The sequence below is a fragment of the Protopterus annectens genome, chromosome 5.part0, assembly GCF_019279795.1.
Source record: "Protopterus annectens isolate FY-2018-M chromosome 5.part0, PAN1.0, whole genome shotgun sequence".
In the NCBI taxonomy this organism is placed as follows: Eukaryota; Metazoa; Chordata; order Ceratodontiformes; family Protopteridae; genus Protopterus; species Protopterus annectens.
The window spans coordinates 500342257-500357476 of record NC_056735.1 but is presented as its reverse complement, the minus strand read 5'-3'; positions in this window follow the sequence as shown (position 1 = coordinate 500357476).

The following is a 15220-nucleotide window of genomic DNA, read 5'->3' as shown; positions in this document are numbered from 1 at the left end:
TATTTGTCAGTTCATTGCTATAAATTGCACTGTCACAACAGTAAAAATAGGTTATACAGCGTGTACTAGAACCCAGGACCATCTTATATTCCAGCCCTACAATTACACTTGCTGCCATAGGTGTTGTTACATGACAGTTCCATAGTTTCCTGCTCATTCTTAAGTTTTCTGTGTTAACCACCATGCAACACTGTTTAGCATGTTTGTGTGGTGTCCGACAGAATTAATTGAATGCATCCATTTTGTATTATTGATTATCTGCATCCTGTCTGCAGGTGTTCATTGGCTGCAGGTGTTTGGGAACCTTGATAACCACGATGTAATGTCATTTAGAGGCATTACGTGATGGAAAGCAAAAATTGCAACAATTATCCTTTTGACCTTTACACTTTTACTGATGCCCTGTCTGCAGGTGTTCTGTCTGCTTCTTGTGTAGGCCACTAGTCTGGATTTGCTCACTGCTTAACATCGTTCAAATAAAATAATCACAGCTATTCATTTCTCCTTTTCCCTTATTTGTGCTAAGCTGCGCAGCATGCAAATACTGGCAAAAAAAATAAAAAAATAAAAAATAAATAAAAGGAAAAAGTAGTTGAAATTAAGAAAATTAGTCTATGAAATAAACACTACAAAATATTTGTTAGTACACATGAAATATTTTAATATAGGTCTGGATTTGAACTCTCACTACAATGAACCTTCAGAACACAGTAAGGGTGCCTAATCACTCTTTGCCACACAAACAGCTTTGCAGCAGGGAACTGAAATCATTCTGCATACAACCAACTGCAACATCATCCACAGTACTAACAAAACCGTATGACAGTTATTTGTACATGTATTAATTCCGGATGCAGTACACTGAGTGATCACACAACCATTTATGACTACTGCTTGCAAAAATGCAGCTCTGTCTTATCTCTCTGTGTTTGTTGCTCATTCTTGTCTTATCTGACCAGGAATCTGAGACATGCAGTATGTAAGGCATTTTATATCATTATCTTTAATATGTGTGAGGATATTAAATGGCAATAATATACAGTTGTCAATGAATGAAGGGGATGTTGGGTGTTAATGAACAGAACCTGTGAGTTGTGTGCTGCTTACTTATATTTACCACCTTGAAAAAAATTACTTCTACACTTTGTAAGTCTAACCTGACACACCCGCTGAAGATAGGGCAGTCTGCATTGCTGTTGTTTTTTCCTTCTCCCTACCAGCAACCATTCACATTTGCAGTCCAATACCAATGATCACTGAAGGAGTACCTACACTATGTTTACATCAACTGCACAGAGCCAAGTATTTGGGATTCAGCAATGCTCATGAGTTCACACATCATTTACATCTTCACCATGATCAGAGCCCTAAATCTACACCATAAAAAGGCAATTGTGTAGCTAGGGAACCTGAAGGTGAGGAGGCTTGTTTATGTGGAGAGCACAGAAGAGGCTATCACTTTGGGAAATATCTGCACAGAAGAATACTGACCTTGAGAAGGTATGCTTGCATTTTTCAGCTATATACTGCATATGCGAAAATGTCATTAAGAAAAATCTGTTTAATATCATATGCATTACTTAGAAGTGTACTGATGGCATGGGCATGTTTCTCATGGCATTTCACAGATATGCATGATGGGAAATGGCTTAAAATGGAATGTTCTGTGTTAAATCTGTAGACATGTTTCAGGGACAGTTCATTTAATATAACTTTTAGCATTTCACTGATGGTTTCTTCGTAGAATGTGTAATTTGCCTGTTTTTTTGTGATGGTGAGAAAAGATGCATTTCTGCTTTGGCACATACAAGGATATGCTGCTACTGTTACTCTCCTTGTTTTGTATCCAGCCATGCTTTGTGTGTGAATGTAATATGTTACAACCACACAATTCATGTTTTTCATATTACAAAGTCTTGACTATTTTTATGTTTCTCCATTGGGTAATAGTGAAATGTTACCTTTTCAGTTTTATCTGGAAAAGGGTTTTTTTTAGTTGTGTGATACTTATGTATATTATTCTTCTGCTGTGTTTTAGGTCACCTTGGACTATGGCACCTAGGCATCTCAATCCCCCAAAACCCCCTTCAGAGACCCTGAGAACCAGGTCATTGTGGAAGCTTTTAGGCAACATGGTGCCTTTCTGCTTGAAAAGGGATGTGGAGATATGTCAGGCAGAATGCACATTTGGCAACATATAGTTGCTGACGTGAATGCAGTAAATGGCCACAGCAGGGCATATGATCAGGTGCACCATAGGGCCACTGACAAGATTTCATCTGTGCATAGGAGAGCAGCTGCAGTAGCCCATGATCAGATGGATACTGGGGATCCTGCTACAGAACCACGAACAACAGCAAATGAAGAGTTCCTGTCCACTGTCAGGAATCCAGACAGCTGCCAGGAAAGTTCAGAGCAGCATGTCCTTGACATTGGGGCTGCTGTTTCAGGGACATCAAGTACGTCCTAGGAAGAGCTACCAGGTAGGTTTATGGAGTTCAATTGTTAAATACTCATGTATAGTAAAATACTGATAGCAATACATTAGTTCTCTTTAACAATAAATTGGTTGGGGGGATAGTAAATTGCTACAGTTAACATATTCTGATTGATTACACATGGACTTCGGCTGGACTTGTCATCCAAGTTCTTGTTGAAAGTAAAGTTGATGGATATATAAAGGGCAAAAAGTTTTATTCCCCTGTGTTACTGTTAATTGTGTTGATGTTGTCCTTAACTTTTGCTTAACTTCTTCCAGGATCATGACATCAACTGCACATGTAAGCCAAATAGGTTCTTTGTCAGTGGTGATGAGCAGTTCAAAGAAATGTATAACTTTTATCCATATGTGTGATGTGAGTGTCAGGACTGTTGTGTGTATTGCTATACTGTCTTTAATAGTGGCACCACTGTTACTTTGTTAGCATATGCTTCACTATAGATGCGTAGCTATTATTTTTTTCCTGTGTTTGTTGCTTATTATCACAGGTGATCCTGACAGTGGAAGTATAGGACCTCTTACCACCCAATGTCAGAGTATCAGCACACTCTGATGATGATTGTGGCCACACAGAGGCACAGTTGGGGGGGGGGGCATAGGTTGAATCTGACGCTGAGGTTGACATTCATCCATCCCTTGTAATTCTATTGGACACAGCCAGTAGGCCTACACCAACCCATTCCAGTGAGCCCGCAGATATTGGACAGGTGGAGGGTTCATAGGTTCATAGGTTCATAGGTTGGTACTAGGTTATCGGCCCTAGGGCCTATACAAGCCTAGCCATAACAATTCCCTGGGTGAGACATTCATCAGGGAAGTGTGGTTACTGTGGCTTCAGTGCCTCTTGAATCTGGCCATAGCCAAAGTGTGGGCAAGGTGCCACACAGGAGGGTTGTTAGGGTTGTTCGGAGTAGACCTGCTGTCCATCCTCCACCTGATCCAGGTGTCTTCCTGTGTTACTTGACTTATGCTTAGGGCCATCATGGAGACACAGGCACATTCCCATAGGTCCTGCAGGGAAATGCTTAGGTTTGTAGATGTGGCACAGGCTGACATGTATGACTGCCTCCGCCATGTTGCCATTTCAATAGATCAGATGAATGCCACACTGGAATGCACAGTGTCTGTGATGAAACATCTGCTGAGAGGGGAAGGGCATCCTCTTGGGTGTAGGTCAGCCACATCATCTGCTTTTAGCAGATGTGGCCATGCATGATCACACTCTCATAGTGACACTACTTTCATTGCTCCATCAGTGGTTGAGGTGTCCACACCCAGACGTGGCAGGCTATGGGGTCATGGTCCTGGGCATCCTCATGAAGGGAGCTCAGCAAAAAGACATCAGTCACATTCATGTAACAGCAGTGCATCTGACCATGGGTGTGGACGTGCCAGAGCAACTGCTAGCAGAGTCACTGCTCATGGTCGGGTATGACAACAATGAGCTGCCACCTCTGCCATGCATGGCTCACATCTATCCAACATACCAAGATGCAGAGCTAGCACAGAGCTTGGCTGTGTTAATGCAGAAACTCACACACCTGTTCCACCTTGAGAATGCATACAGACAAACACATGAGTTACATGGTTCAGCCGTGAAGCTTAAAGCTCATTTTGTCTCACTGGCCATTTGTTGCTTTATCTGAAGGTCTGTCTGCAACTCTTTTTTACTCACATTTATTATCTGACCTTTTGTGTCAGCCTAGGCTTCCTGCTACCCCCCCCCCCCATACCCTTTGCAAGTGATGATAACTGTGCCATATCCCTGTTTTCTATCTTTTGGATTCAGTGATACAAAATATTTGTGCCCAATGCTCAGGGTGCATAGCTGACTTAGTGCTTAGTATATCTGCATTTGTGATGCTGATTTGGTAATTATACCTTTGAATTAGAAAGTTAGTCAGTTGATAGAATCAAACATTTTTTGCATCAGTATTGTTAATGATCTTGTGAGGGTTGTGAAGTCCAAAACTGAAATGCATCTCATTACTTTGTAACATCTCTTTTTAATGATTTTCTAGTACAAAAATATGGGGCTAAACTGAGGATATTCAGTGACCCTTCAGTAGCTTTGAAAAGTATAACTGTGTGATTCTTTGATGCCTGAGGCTTATTACTTGATACTGGGCACATATAAGCCACATAAGTCTCTGCTGTCATATGTAAAAGCCATTTCTGTACAAATCACCCACCTTTTACTTGCTTATATTACCAAGTAACAACAATATGCCATCCATTCATATTATTAAACAATACACTCCAGGTACAGCACTTACCTTGTTTATCCAGCAGTTGCAACAGTTTTAGTTCAGGACTGACTCTTTCTGATGCTAGGAGTACACATCCATTACATAGGTATGTAAAGGTAGTGAGCATTGCCTGGCATCAATGTTACTATGCGTATGTGCGTAGGGTGAAGGTTTTAGCCCCTTAGGTGGTCAGTGAGTGTGCTATGCTTTACCTCTTAATTAATGTGTGGGCATTTTGAGCAGGCCTGTATCTGCCTACACCAACAGCAGCTGCTGGTTCCCCCTCTGACTCCGCTCCTGCATGTGGCTGTAGTGGCCTTGTCATCGGTGGTAGGATGTGTGCACCTTCCTCTTGCTGATCCTGCTGAAGCTGTTTTCTCAGGATGATATTTTGCAGTATGGCACACACAGTGAATATTTCAGTACATGTACATGTACTGTATGGCAGGGCTCCCCCAGATGTATCGAGCCACCAGAACTGTGACTTCAGCAGCCCAAACACATGCTCTATAGTATTTTTGGTTTGAACATGTGCTTCATTATGGCATTCTTCATCAGGTGTGTGTGTGCATTTCTGATGGGTGTCATCAGCAATGGTCCCAGTGCATAACCCTCATCCCCCAGTAAATGACCCATGGGATATCCCTTTAGTAAACATTTGATACAGTTGGGAGGGGTGTCATATATGTGAGTCATGGTAAATGCCTAGGTGCCAGCACACATGTTCAAAATGATTCCCTTGGCATTAAACATGACTTGGCAATTAATAGAGTGGAAACAATTCCCAGGGTAATGATTGCACTTTCTATTTATGTAGACCCTTCCCTGTTGCCCAGGTGGTGCCTTAATTTCTAAATGTGTGCAATCTGTGGCACCCAGTACTTCAGGGTAGTGTGCTATAGGGTAGAAATCATGCATATTTGTGGCCCTGTCCTCATGAGTATGGGTTAAAATATATGGGGTCACTGGCATGTTCTAGGATATCATTCAGAAATTGATGGAGGATCCCAGATGCTGATACCTGTGACACCCCCAGCATGTTCCCTGTTGGTCTCTGAAATGTTCCTGTAGCTAAAATTCTAAGTGCTGCATGTATCTTTGTCTCCACTAGTATGGGATCCCCTCAGTTTGCCCTGGCTCTGAGTTGAGGATAACAGAAGTTGCAGACTTCCATTAGTGTGTCTCTGTCTACTCTGTAGCACTCTACAATTTTTACATCATGTAGATTGTGAAACGTTAAATGGGGTCTGAAAAATCTTCTCTTTGTGGGCCTCGATCTGTTAGCAGGAACAGCAGCATAGATTTCCGTCTGTTTTACATTCACATGAATTAAAGCAACATCAGCCCTAACATTCTTTTTGTTTAAACTCTTTTCTTTGCCTATATTCTAGTAGGTTTTGGAATTTGCAGAAAAAACAGCACTGAGTCTACATGGTCACTTTATAGTTTGTTGAATAGCTTTTCCATCATGCATTGGTTGATTAGCACACAATTCAGTTGCTTATGCTGTAATTAGCATGCCACAGTGTTTACCTTGGTTGTGCAGGTCTACACACTGTGTAGAGCTGCTTACTGAATCTAAAACGGTGCGCTACCATGTGTGCGCCATGGCACAATGCACATAAGATGTAAATAGACTGTGTAGGGTTTATTGAATCTGGCCAACTAAAATGAAAGTGACTGCATTCAGGGTAGGAAGGATGTATTAAATGAAACAGATCACTGCCACTGTAGGAAGCATATATTAAATGAAATAGATCCCTGCCTTCTGAAATGCATTCCAGGATACAACATCAAAATTTTCCAAACAATGGAAGGAAATAAAAAAAATTCCCAGGGTTATGATTGTTAACGCAGCATGGGCACAGGCCATGAAGCTAAATGATACATACATATCAGATCATGTGGCAGTAAGACTGCAATAAAGATGGAGGAACAGAAATCATTGAAAAGCATATGTAGGCAAGCTAATCATAACTGGAATGAAAAAAGATGAAAAGGAAACGACGCAAGGGATAATAAATGAGTTTGTTCAGGACAATATGAAATACATGGATAAACTGGAAGAATACTGATAGAGGGGTCATGATTAGTGCAGAATAAAAAAGGAAAAGGTGAACGAGGAGCTGGGGGATAGCTGTGGTTGGTACAGGAGGAAACCAGAAGAAATTAAAGTAGAAGAAAATGATATAAATGAGAACAAAATCAATAATAATGGAACGGGAAACTAAAATGATTACAGAACAAGAAATTCAGCAATGTTATTGGAGGGATTACTAACAGATAGTGACTGAGGGACAAGGGGAAACAGGTAGTAAGAAATACAAGAATAAATAGGCAGACAGCAAGGCACAGCAGATAAGGGAAGAGAGAGAGAGAATATATAGCGCCTGTACCACATACATTAAATTCCATAACCATATCTACACTATAGTACATCTCCTCAGTCTTACTTCCCTGGAGCTGTTTACTCTAACTTTTTCTTCTGTTTCTGCATTCTGCCGCCATACTCTTTTAACAAGTGAATTGTACTATTGATATAATTTTCTTCCAACTGTATTGTATTATATATAGGGCTATCTCTTTTATTAATACAGATATTACGATGTTGGGAAAGGTATTGACAGGAAGACTGCAAAAGTACTGCCAAAATTAATAAAAGAAGGCAAACTGGTTTTGTGAAGGGACATAAAGCAGAAAAAAAATTCTGGGACGTGCTGGAATTCATGCTCTGAGAGGAACAGAAGCAGGAAGCGAAAGGTACAGTTGTTCACTTTGACCTGCAGAAGGGTTTTGATATGATGAGTTGGAAATTCCAATGAAAGATACTGCAGCAAAGGCAGGTAGGGGAAAAGTTTATACACTGAATATGAACCATATCTATCTACATATACATATACATGGTGGAGTATCTGAGTGCACAAGGAAGGGGAATTTCAAAGAGGAGTACTCACTATCCCCAGGTCTGTTCATTCTTGTGATCAAGAAGTTGCTAATGGAAGTAAGACATACCTTGGGAATGCCGGAAGAAAAAAAAGGAAATACAATATCATTTTGTGTATATGAAAACAGCTAAAGGATCGATTAGTTTACCTAAACAAGCTTCTCTATGGTAGGTATGACCTCTAAAAGTAGTTAGTAACCTCTTCTCAGAGGAAGGATGATGACAGCAGTAGAAAATCCAAAGAAACTTTATTGAAGTGAATGGACAAGTGATCTTGCATTATTAGGATCACAGCAGTCCCTTATATAGTAGTTCTTAGGTGGAAGGAGCCCTTATTTTGAATGGGTCACAGTGAGATGTTGAATGGGTATAATTTTCTGTCTCCCATTGGCCAATTAGTGTGGTAATTATACCAATCCCCAATTTAATTTGCATGGGAACCTTCAATTTCACCAATCAAAAAGGAACTGGGCATAGTCTTAATTTGAAGCACCAGTCTCAGGCTAATTTGCATGAGAACCTAAGATTCACCAGTCAGAAGGATGAGTACTTAGTCTTAATTTGCATGCCCAGTTTCAGGCTAATTCAGGGTACCTAGTACAGCCAACCTATTCAGGGTTTAGTGCAGTAGTTAATTTTGATATCTAACAAAGCTAAAATGTAACACCAAGAAATCACAAATCTACCTCCATATTACAATATAGTATAAGTCTAAATACATCAAGTAATCACTTTCAGTCTGTGGGTTTCATCTAGTCCATTTTAACCAGGGAGCGTCTTTTCTTTCTGAGATCAGATCTTAATAGTCCATAGGTTCTCTCTGGTAATACTCAATTGAATAACTAATATCGGTCTTGAGCATGATAGCATTTCAGATTTTTTATAAGTATTCAGTTCCTCAAGGCTCGTAACTACTTAGAGCTTTTTACTGTGCCCATTTTTATGTGGTTCATAAAACACCATGTCATGAAAAAAGGCATTATCAAGCAATTATTTACAGGTTAATATTTATAAAGAATGTGTCTGCTTTTATGAGGTTCCTATGAAATGATGAATTACCCCTAGAATAAAGATTATAATAATGATCTGTTTCTTATGTATGACTGCCAGTGACCACTTTTCCAGGGCTTATATGTTTCACCCATGGCAAGTACATGCATAATTCAGCCTTATTTATATCAAATTCTATGTCAATGTAATTAAAATAACACCCTTTTTGTGGTACAGAGACAGCAACTACAACATATATGTTGTCAGTTTAATGTAGTTCATCAAAGATTCACTTAAATACCCTTGCTCATTTTTATTCTACTATTATATTTTACAGTATTAATATTTGATTTGCTGCTTTTATCTTTCGCATAGTTACTTTTACTCAGAATAGACAGCAGGTTTTCTATTATATGGTAGGATCGATGATCGAAATACATTTCCTCTTTGAGTGTGAATTTTATACTTCTGTAAGGCTTCCTGGAACCAGAAAGAAAACCAGTATGTAAAGCACCTCAGAGACACACTATTGCTCAAAAATCACAACAAGTAAGCTAGGCGATGACAAATTAAGCACTCCTCTGAGTCGCTGTAAGTTTAGTTAAATGTAAATAAAAATGAATGATGAAAAAGAAAACAAAAAGAATGTTAATTAATCTAATTGCTTTTGTCCCTTTCCATTGGTCAGGGACTTCATCAAAGATCTTCCGGACTTCCTGATCTAAACACTGTTCCATACTTAGCCTTACTAGTAGTGTAAATAGAAGAATAATTATGAAATATCGAGAAGCCTAAAACAGTTTCACCAACAGTAATGTCTAAGCAACTTGCTCAGAGTCACATAGTTGTCAAATACAGGCCATGGGAATGAAACATTAAACTTCAAAAAGCAGCTCATTAGCATTGCATTAATGCTCTGCACTAACTGGCAGACTGATTATTATTAAAACTTATACAGCACTGACAGAAAGTAAAAGAGGAAAGAAGCAACAAACTGAAAAGGTATCTGCTTTTGTGGCAACAGATAATGAAGTACCTAAAGCACATGCAACAGTGACAGCAGGCAAAAATAGACATCAGCCTCAAACTGTAAGTAAAACAGCTTTTAAAAAAGAAGAGAAGACCAACTGTGAGAATAAGAACACAAAATGACAATGAAAAAGACAAATACGTATGTGACAATTTGATATCTGTTCTGGGTTTTAAAGTTCAAGAAATGCAGTCTTTTATACATATTGGGACACAGACTTCTGCTGGCTTAACATTTGTAACTGAAGGACTGTTGATGAAATGTCTGGAACTGTGTAACAAAAATCATCTGTGGAACAAGTCCTTGTTTTCTGGTAGTATGTTAAATATTAAAATATTAAGAAAATATATTACTTTGCAGTTTAAAACTGATGCAGTGGAAGAGGACAATGTTAAAAAATGCTTGTGGGGTCTATGTGTAATTATTGATAACGTGAAAGTTAGAGATGAGAGAAACTTATGGAATGGAGGGTGATAGTTGGAAACTATTTTGAAATGTGAAAAAAAAAATATGGTGAAACACATACCAAGTGTCATTCTTGTGGCTGGTCATAGAGGGATATTAAGATATCCCTAGCGCAGCCTAAATCATGTTTCTTTTGTAGGGACTTTTCTCATTTAACTAATAGTTGTGACAAGGTACAATGTAACCAGTATGTGGAGAAAGGACATACAGCAAGAAGGTATGTGCCTGAATGCAGTTCATTTAAAAAAGGACACTTTTGGATGGACTGTCCAGAGTAAACAGTAAATAATGAAAAAGAAGGGGAAAGGGAAGAAAACAAACACAAGGATGGATAATGTAGAATATGAATGACCAAAAGTATGTGCTTAAGGAAATTGAGTATGTGACAATTTGTATGCATTGAGATGAACTTTGTACTGCGAACTCTGAGTAAACTGTGAATAGTGGAAAAACACTGAAAAACAGGAGCCTGCTTGAAAGCAGGAAATGTGCCTTATATGGAAGTGTATCCAATTTTCCTTCTCTGCCTAGAGATGTAGTAATGTGAACTGCTTTAAGCCTATGGGTAAACCACTGATTGGTCAGTTGTCTTTTGTACGAATTTAATTGGTCTAGTTTATATTTTTGTACTTTCAGCAGTATCACCAGCATATAAGCTTATGCATTCCTTTGTTTGGGGAGTCTCCCTGGTACTTTCCATGAGGCTCCCACACGTGTGTAATAAATACCACTGAAAGAGAAGAAGTGTCTTGTCTTCATTTTAGGTGAAAATGTTAAATGCAACAATTGGTGCCTTGACTCAGATTTGAACCAAGGTTGCTTTTTGGTGATCATTCTTGTTGTATTGTTATTTTTAATTGATCATTCTTGTTGTACTGCTATTTTTAATGTGGCCATTTTTATTTCCTGCTCCATCCACGCATCACACCAAGCGAGCTATTTGGCATCCACCTTTCAACACCTACCAAGCTATTAAATTTGCCTATGCATCATCCCTCAATGTCTCTGACTGTTTGATCTGTACTGCTTTATCTGCTGCTCATGGGGGATTGATGCTAAGTACAGTCTCTTTACGGGATAATGAAACCTGGATGAATTTGATCTATGACACTTCAAATGTCACTTCAAAAGAAAGGATAGCATTGCATCTGTTTAACCATCGAAATGGAACTGTGTGATTTCAGAAATTTGATAAAGTCAAGGTAGGATGGAGTTTTTGTAATGTGACAGTTCCCTACAGGTGTAATAATAACTCCTCCTACTGTAACACAACCTACGATTCATTTTGTGAACTGGTGCATAAAACATACGAAGAGGTAAGAAATAATTCTGTTCTATACCAACAGCTGGGATTGATCGATAAGAAGGTGTTTCATTCTGAACAAGGTTATATAAATAGGAATATCACCACTAAGGTGAAAAATTGTTACTTTGTATGTGGCAGAAGAGCCTATAAATATCTACCAGGAAACTGGTCTGGTAGCTGTTTCTTAGGTTATTTAGTCCCAGCCATCCGACATACATCTGCTTTACCTCAAGGAAAAATTTGGAATGTTTGAGAGGTCAAAATCTTGCCAATTCATTAGGCCAAATTGACACTTCATGGATTTATCATCATGATTTAGCTCATGCTGGCACCAAAGGACTATCTCATATGGACTTGGGTGATGATGTCATATCGTGGGCTGGTATAATTCCAGCATACGGAGCAGTAAAATCAATTTGGGAACTGAAAAAACTGTCTAAATTGCTTGAAGTATTAAGCAATGCCACATTTTCTACTTTAGAACTAGTGACTGATGAACTGAGTGCCACGAGAGCTATAGTCCTTCAAAACCGTATGGCTCTCGATTTCACCCTAGCGGTGAAAGGCGAAACTTGCACTTTAATTCAGGAGGAGTATTGTATGTTTATTCCTGACAATCAGCATGAAATTAAAAGTCATCTCAAACTCATTCAGAGAGTCTCCGAACTCTCTAAGGCCAAGGAGGCCGATAACTCAATGTGTGCATAGTTAACCAACCTGTTCTCAGGTTGGGAAGGTGGACTTTTGAAGTTAATTTTATTAATCGCAGTATTAGCTCTTATTGCTTTTCTTGTTGTGTTTTAATCAAAGCATTGATTTTGAAATTAATGTCTTTTAAGACTACTAAAAAGGTGCCAAAGTTTTATATGCCTACAGCTATGAATATGGATAATGAAATAAAAATGTGTGACAATGTTGAAGGAATCAGCCACATGGTTATGTTAGACTTAGGGCAAATGTATGATAGACTAAATGGTGATGCTTACACATCATCAAATGGGGGATTGTAGAATATGAATGACCAAAAGTATGTGTTTAAGGAAATTGAGTATATGATAATCTGTATGCATTGAGATGAACTTTGTACTGCGAACTCTGAGTAAGCTGTGAATAGTGGAAAATCATTGAAAAACAGGAGCCTGCTTGAAAGCAGGAATTTGCCTTATATGGAAGTGTATTAAATTTTCTTTCTCTGCCTAGAGATGTAATAATGTGAACTGCTTTAAGCCTATGGGTAAACCACTGATTGGTCAATTGTCTTTTGTACTAATTTAATTGGTCTAGTTTATATTTTTGTACTGTCAGCAGTATCACCAGCATATAAGCTTATGCATTCCTTTGTTCGGGGAGTCTCCCTGGTACTTTCCATGAGGCTCCCACACGTGTGTAATAAATACCACTGAAAGAGAAGAAGTGTCTTGTCTTCATTTAAGGTGAAAATGTTAAATGCAACAATAACAAGAGGCTGGGGGATCAGGTGAACTAGATGAAGAAGAAACTGTTGAAGAAAAAAGTTATGGAGGGGAAAATGAGGGGAGAGAGTTCATGCATGAAGAAGGATCAGGAGAGAAGATAGATGATAGTAATTTTTTGAAGCTTTAGCCAGTAAACAATCCAATTATCAGGATCAAGGATTATTCTTATATAAACCCAGGAATAAATATTCAATCGGGGAAAGAGTAAAAATAAGAAAAACATTTAAAAATATTTCCCCTAAACTTCAAAAGAAGGGAAAGCTACAATTTTACAATACTTTCAGTAAATGTGAACAGTATTATTAACACTGTAATAAGGATAGAAATACTTGAATTCTGTCTAAATGTGATGAGAATGTTATTCTGTGAGAAGATATAAGATTTTTGACTCACAAAGAAAGACCGCAAACAGAAAAATTGTAGGGTGGAAATATAATATGAAACTTAGGAAGTGAATGTTGTTCCAGACACAACATTTGCTAATGGAGGCCATCATGCTGACAGCTTCAGTGGTGTCTTGCTCCTTCACTGTGACATCAAAATCATCATCAAGCACCATCACCCTCCTCCTTTTTCCACATTTTCTACAGGGAGTTAAGTTGTCCCATCAACTGACACCATCTCTCTCGATTCATTGTCACTTCCATACCTTTTTCAACAGTCTTGCCTGATCGTCATAGGTCTTATCATAAAACCAATCCATCTCTTTGCTTGATGCCCTCATTCCCTCTTGCCTTTTGTCTAAACCACATCTTCTTCACCAGATGTCTTCTGCTTTCCTGCACATATGCCCAAAACACTGTAAAAGGTTCTGTCTGATCTTCTCTGCAATTTGATCTACTTGAAGTTCTGTTCTGATGTCCTAATTTATTTACCTTTCCCACAGTGTGCATCCTACTACCTATCTCATTCACTTCATCTCCATCACCTCTAGCTTCCTCAACTACTCTACCTTCATTGGCCAGGTTTTTGTATCCTACAGTAGTACTGGTTGCACCACTGTTTTGTGCATCTTACTTTTCAGATACTTTTCAGGGCGGCCATGGTGGTGCAGCGGTTAGCGTTGCCGCCTCACAGCAAGAGGTTCTCCGGTTCGACCCTTGACTGGGGTGCCTTCTGTGCGGAGTCTGCATGTCCTCCCTGTCGTCGCGTGGGTTTCCTCCGGGTGCACCGGTTTCCTCCTACATCCCAAAGACATGCTGTAGGTGGATTGGAAACTCTAAATTGGCCCTAGGTGTGAGTGTGTGCATGTGTGTGACTTCTGTTTAAGGTTGGGCGCCGGGCTAGCAACTTGACACCGTAAAACTCCACTGCCAATCATGAGCGGACACGTGATCCACTGTGGTAACCCTTAACTGGGAAAAAGCCAAAAGAAGAAAAAGACGAAGACTTTTCAGATACTTTTCAGATTATGACATTCTTCTGTCTTACACTACCTATGACAAACTGCACTAGCTGGATGTAGACCCTCTATTCTAGCTTTGACCTCATTCAGACTTACCTTCTCCTCAACTTCCCATCTCAGATACTTGAAGCCATTAACCAATTGCTCTGTGTTCCCTTTTATATCAGTTCTCAGTTCTTTCTGATTTCCCCATTGGCTGCAATTAATACTGTCTTATCTGTACTCAGTTTCATACTGTATGCCTTTAGTTTAGTATTCAATTTCCTTATCATCTGCTGAAGTTCTTGCTCTGAGTCTGCCTGTAATGCACATCATCTGCATACAGTGACTTTGTTGATCTGCTCCCTCTCACCTGTTTACTAATGTAGCCTACACTTGGTTTATCAATAAAGACAGTCACAAAATCACATACAGGAGTGGCCAACATGCAACTTATGACTCCTTCTAGTTAGGAAAGGGCATTGGTTAGAGTCAGAGATTATGGGCGGCCACGGTGGTGCAGTGGTTAGCATTGCCGCCTCACAGCAAGAGGTTCTCCGGTTCGATCCTCGGCTGGGGTGCCTTCTGTGCGGAGTCTGCATGTCCTCCCTGTGGTTGCGTGGGTTTCTTCCGGGTGCTCCGGTTTCCTCCCACATCCCAAAGACATGCTGCAGGTGGATTGGACACTCTAAATTGGCCCTAGGTGTGTGAGTGTGCCTTCTGTGGAAGGTTGGGTGCCGGGCTGGCAACTCGACACTGTAAAACTCCACTGCCATTCAATGTGCGGACAGGTGATCCGCTGTGGCGACCCCTAACCGGGATAAAGCCGAAAGAAGAAGAAGATTGGTTAGAGTCAGAGATTATAATGTTATCCCCA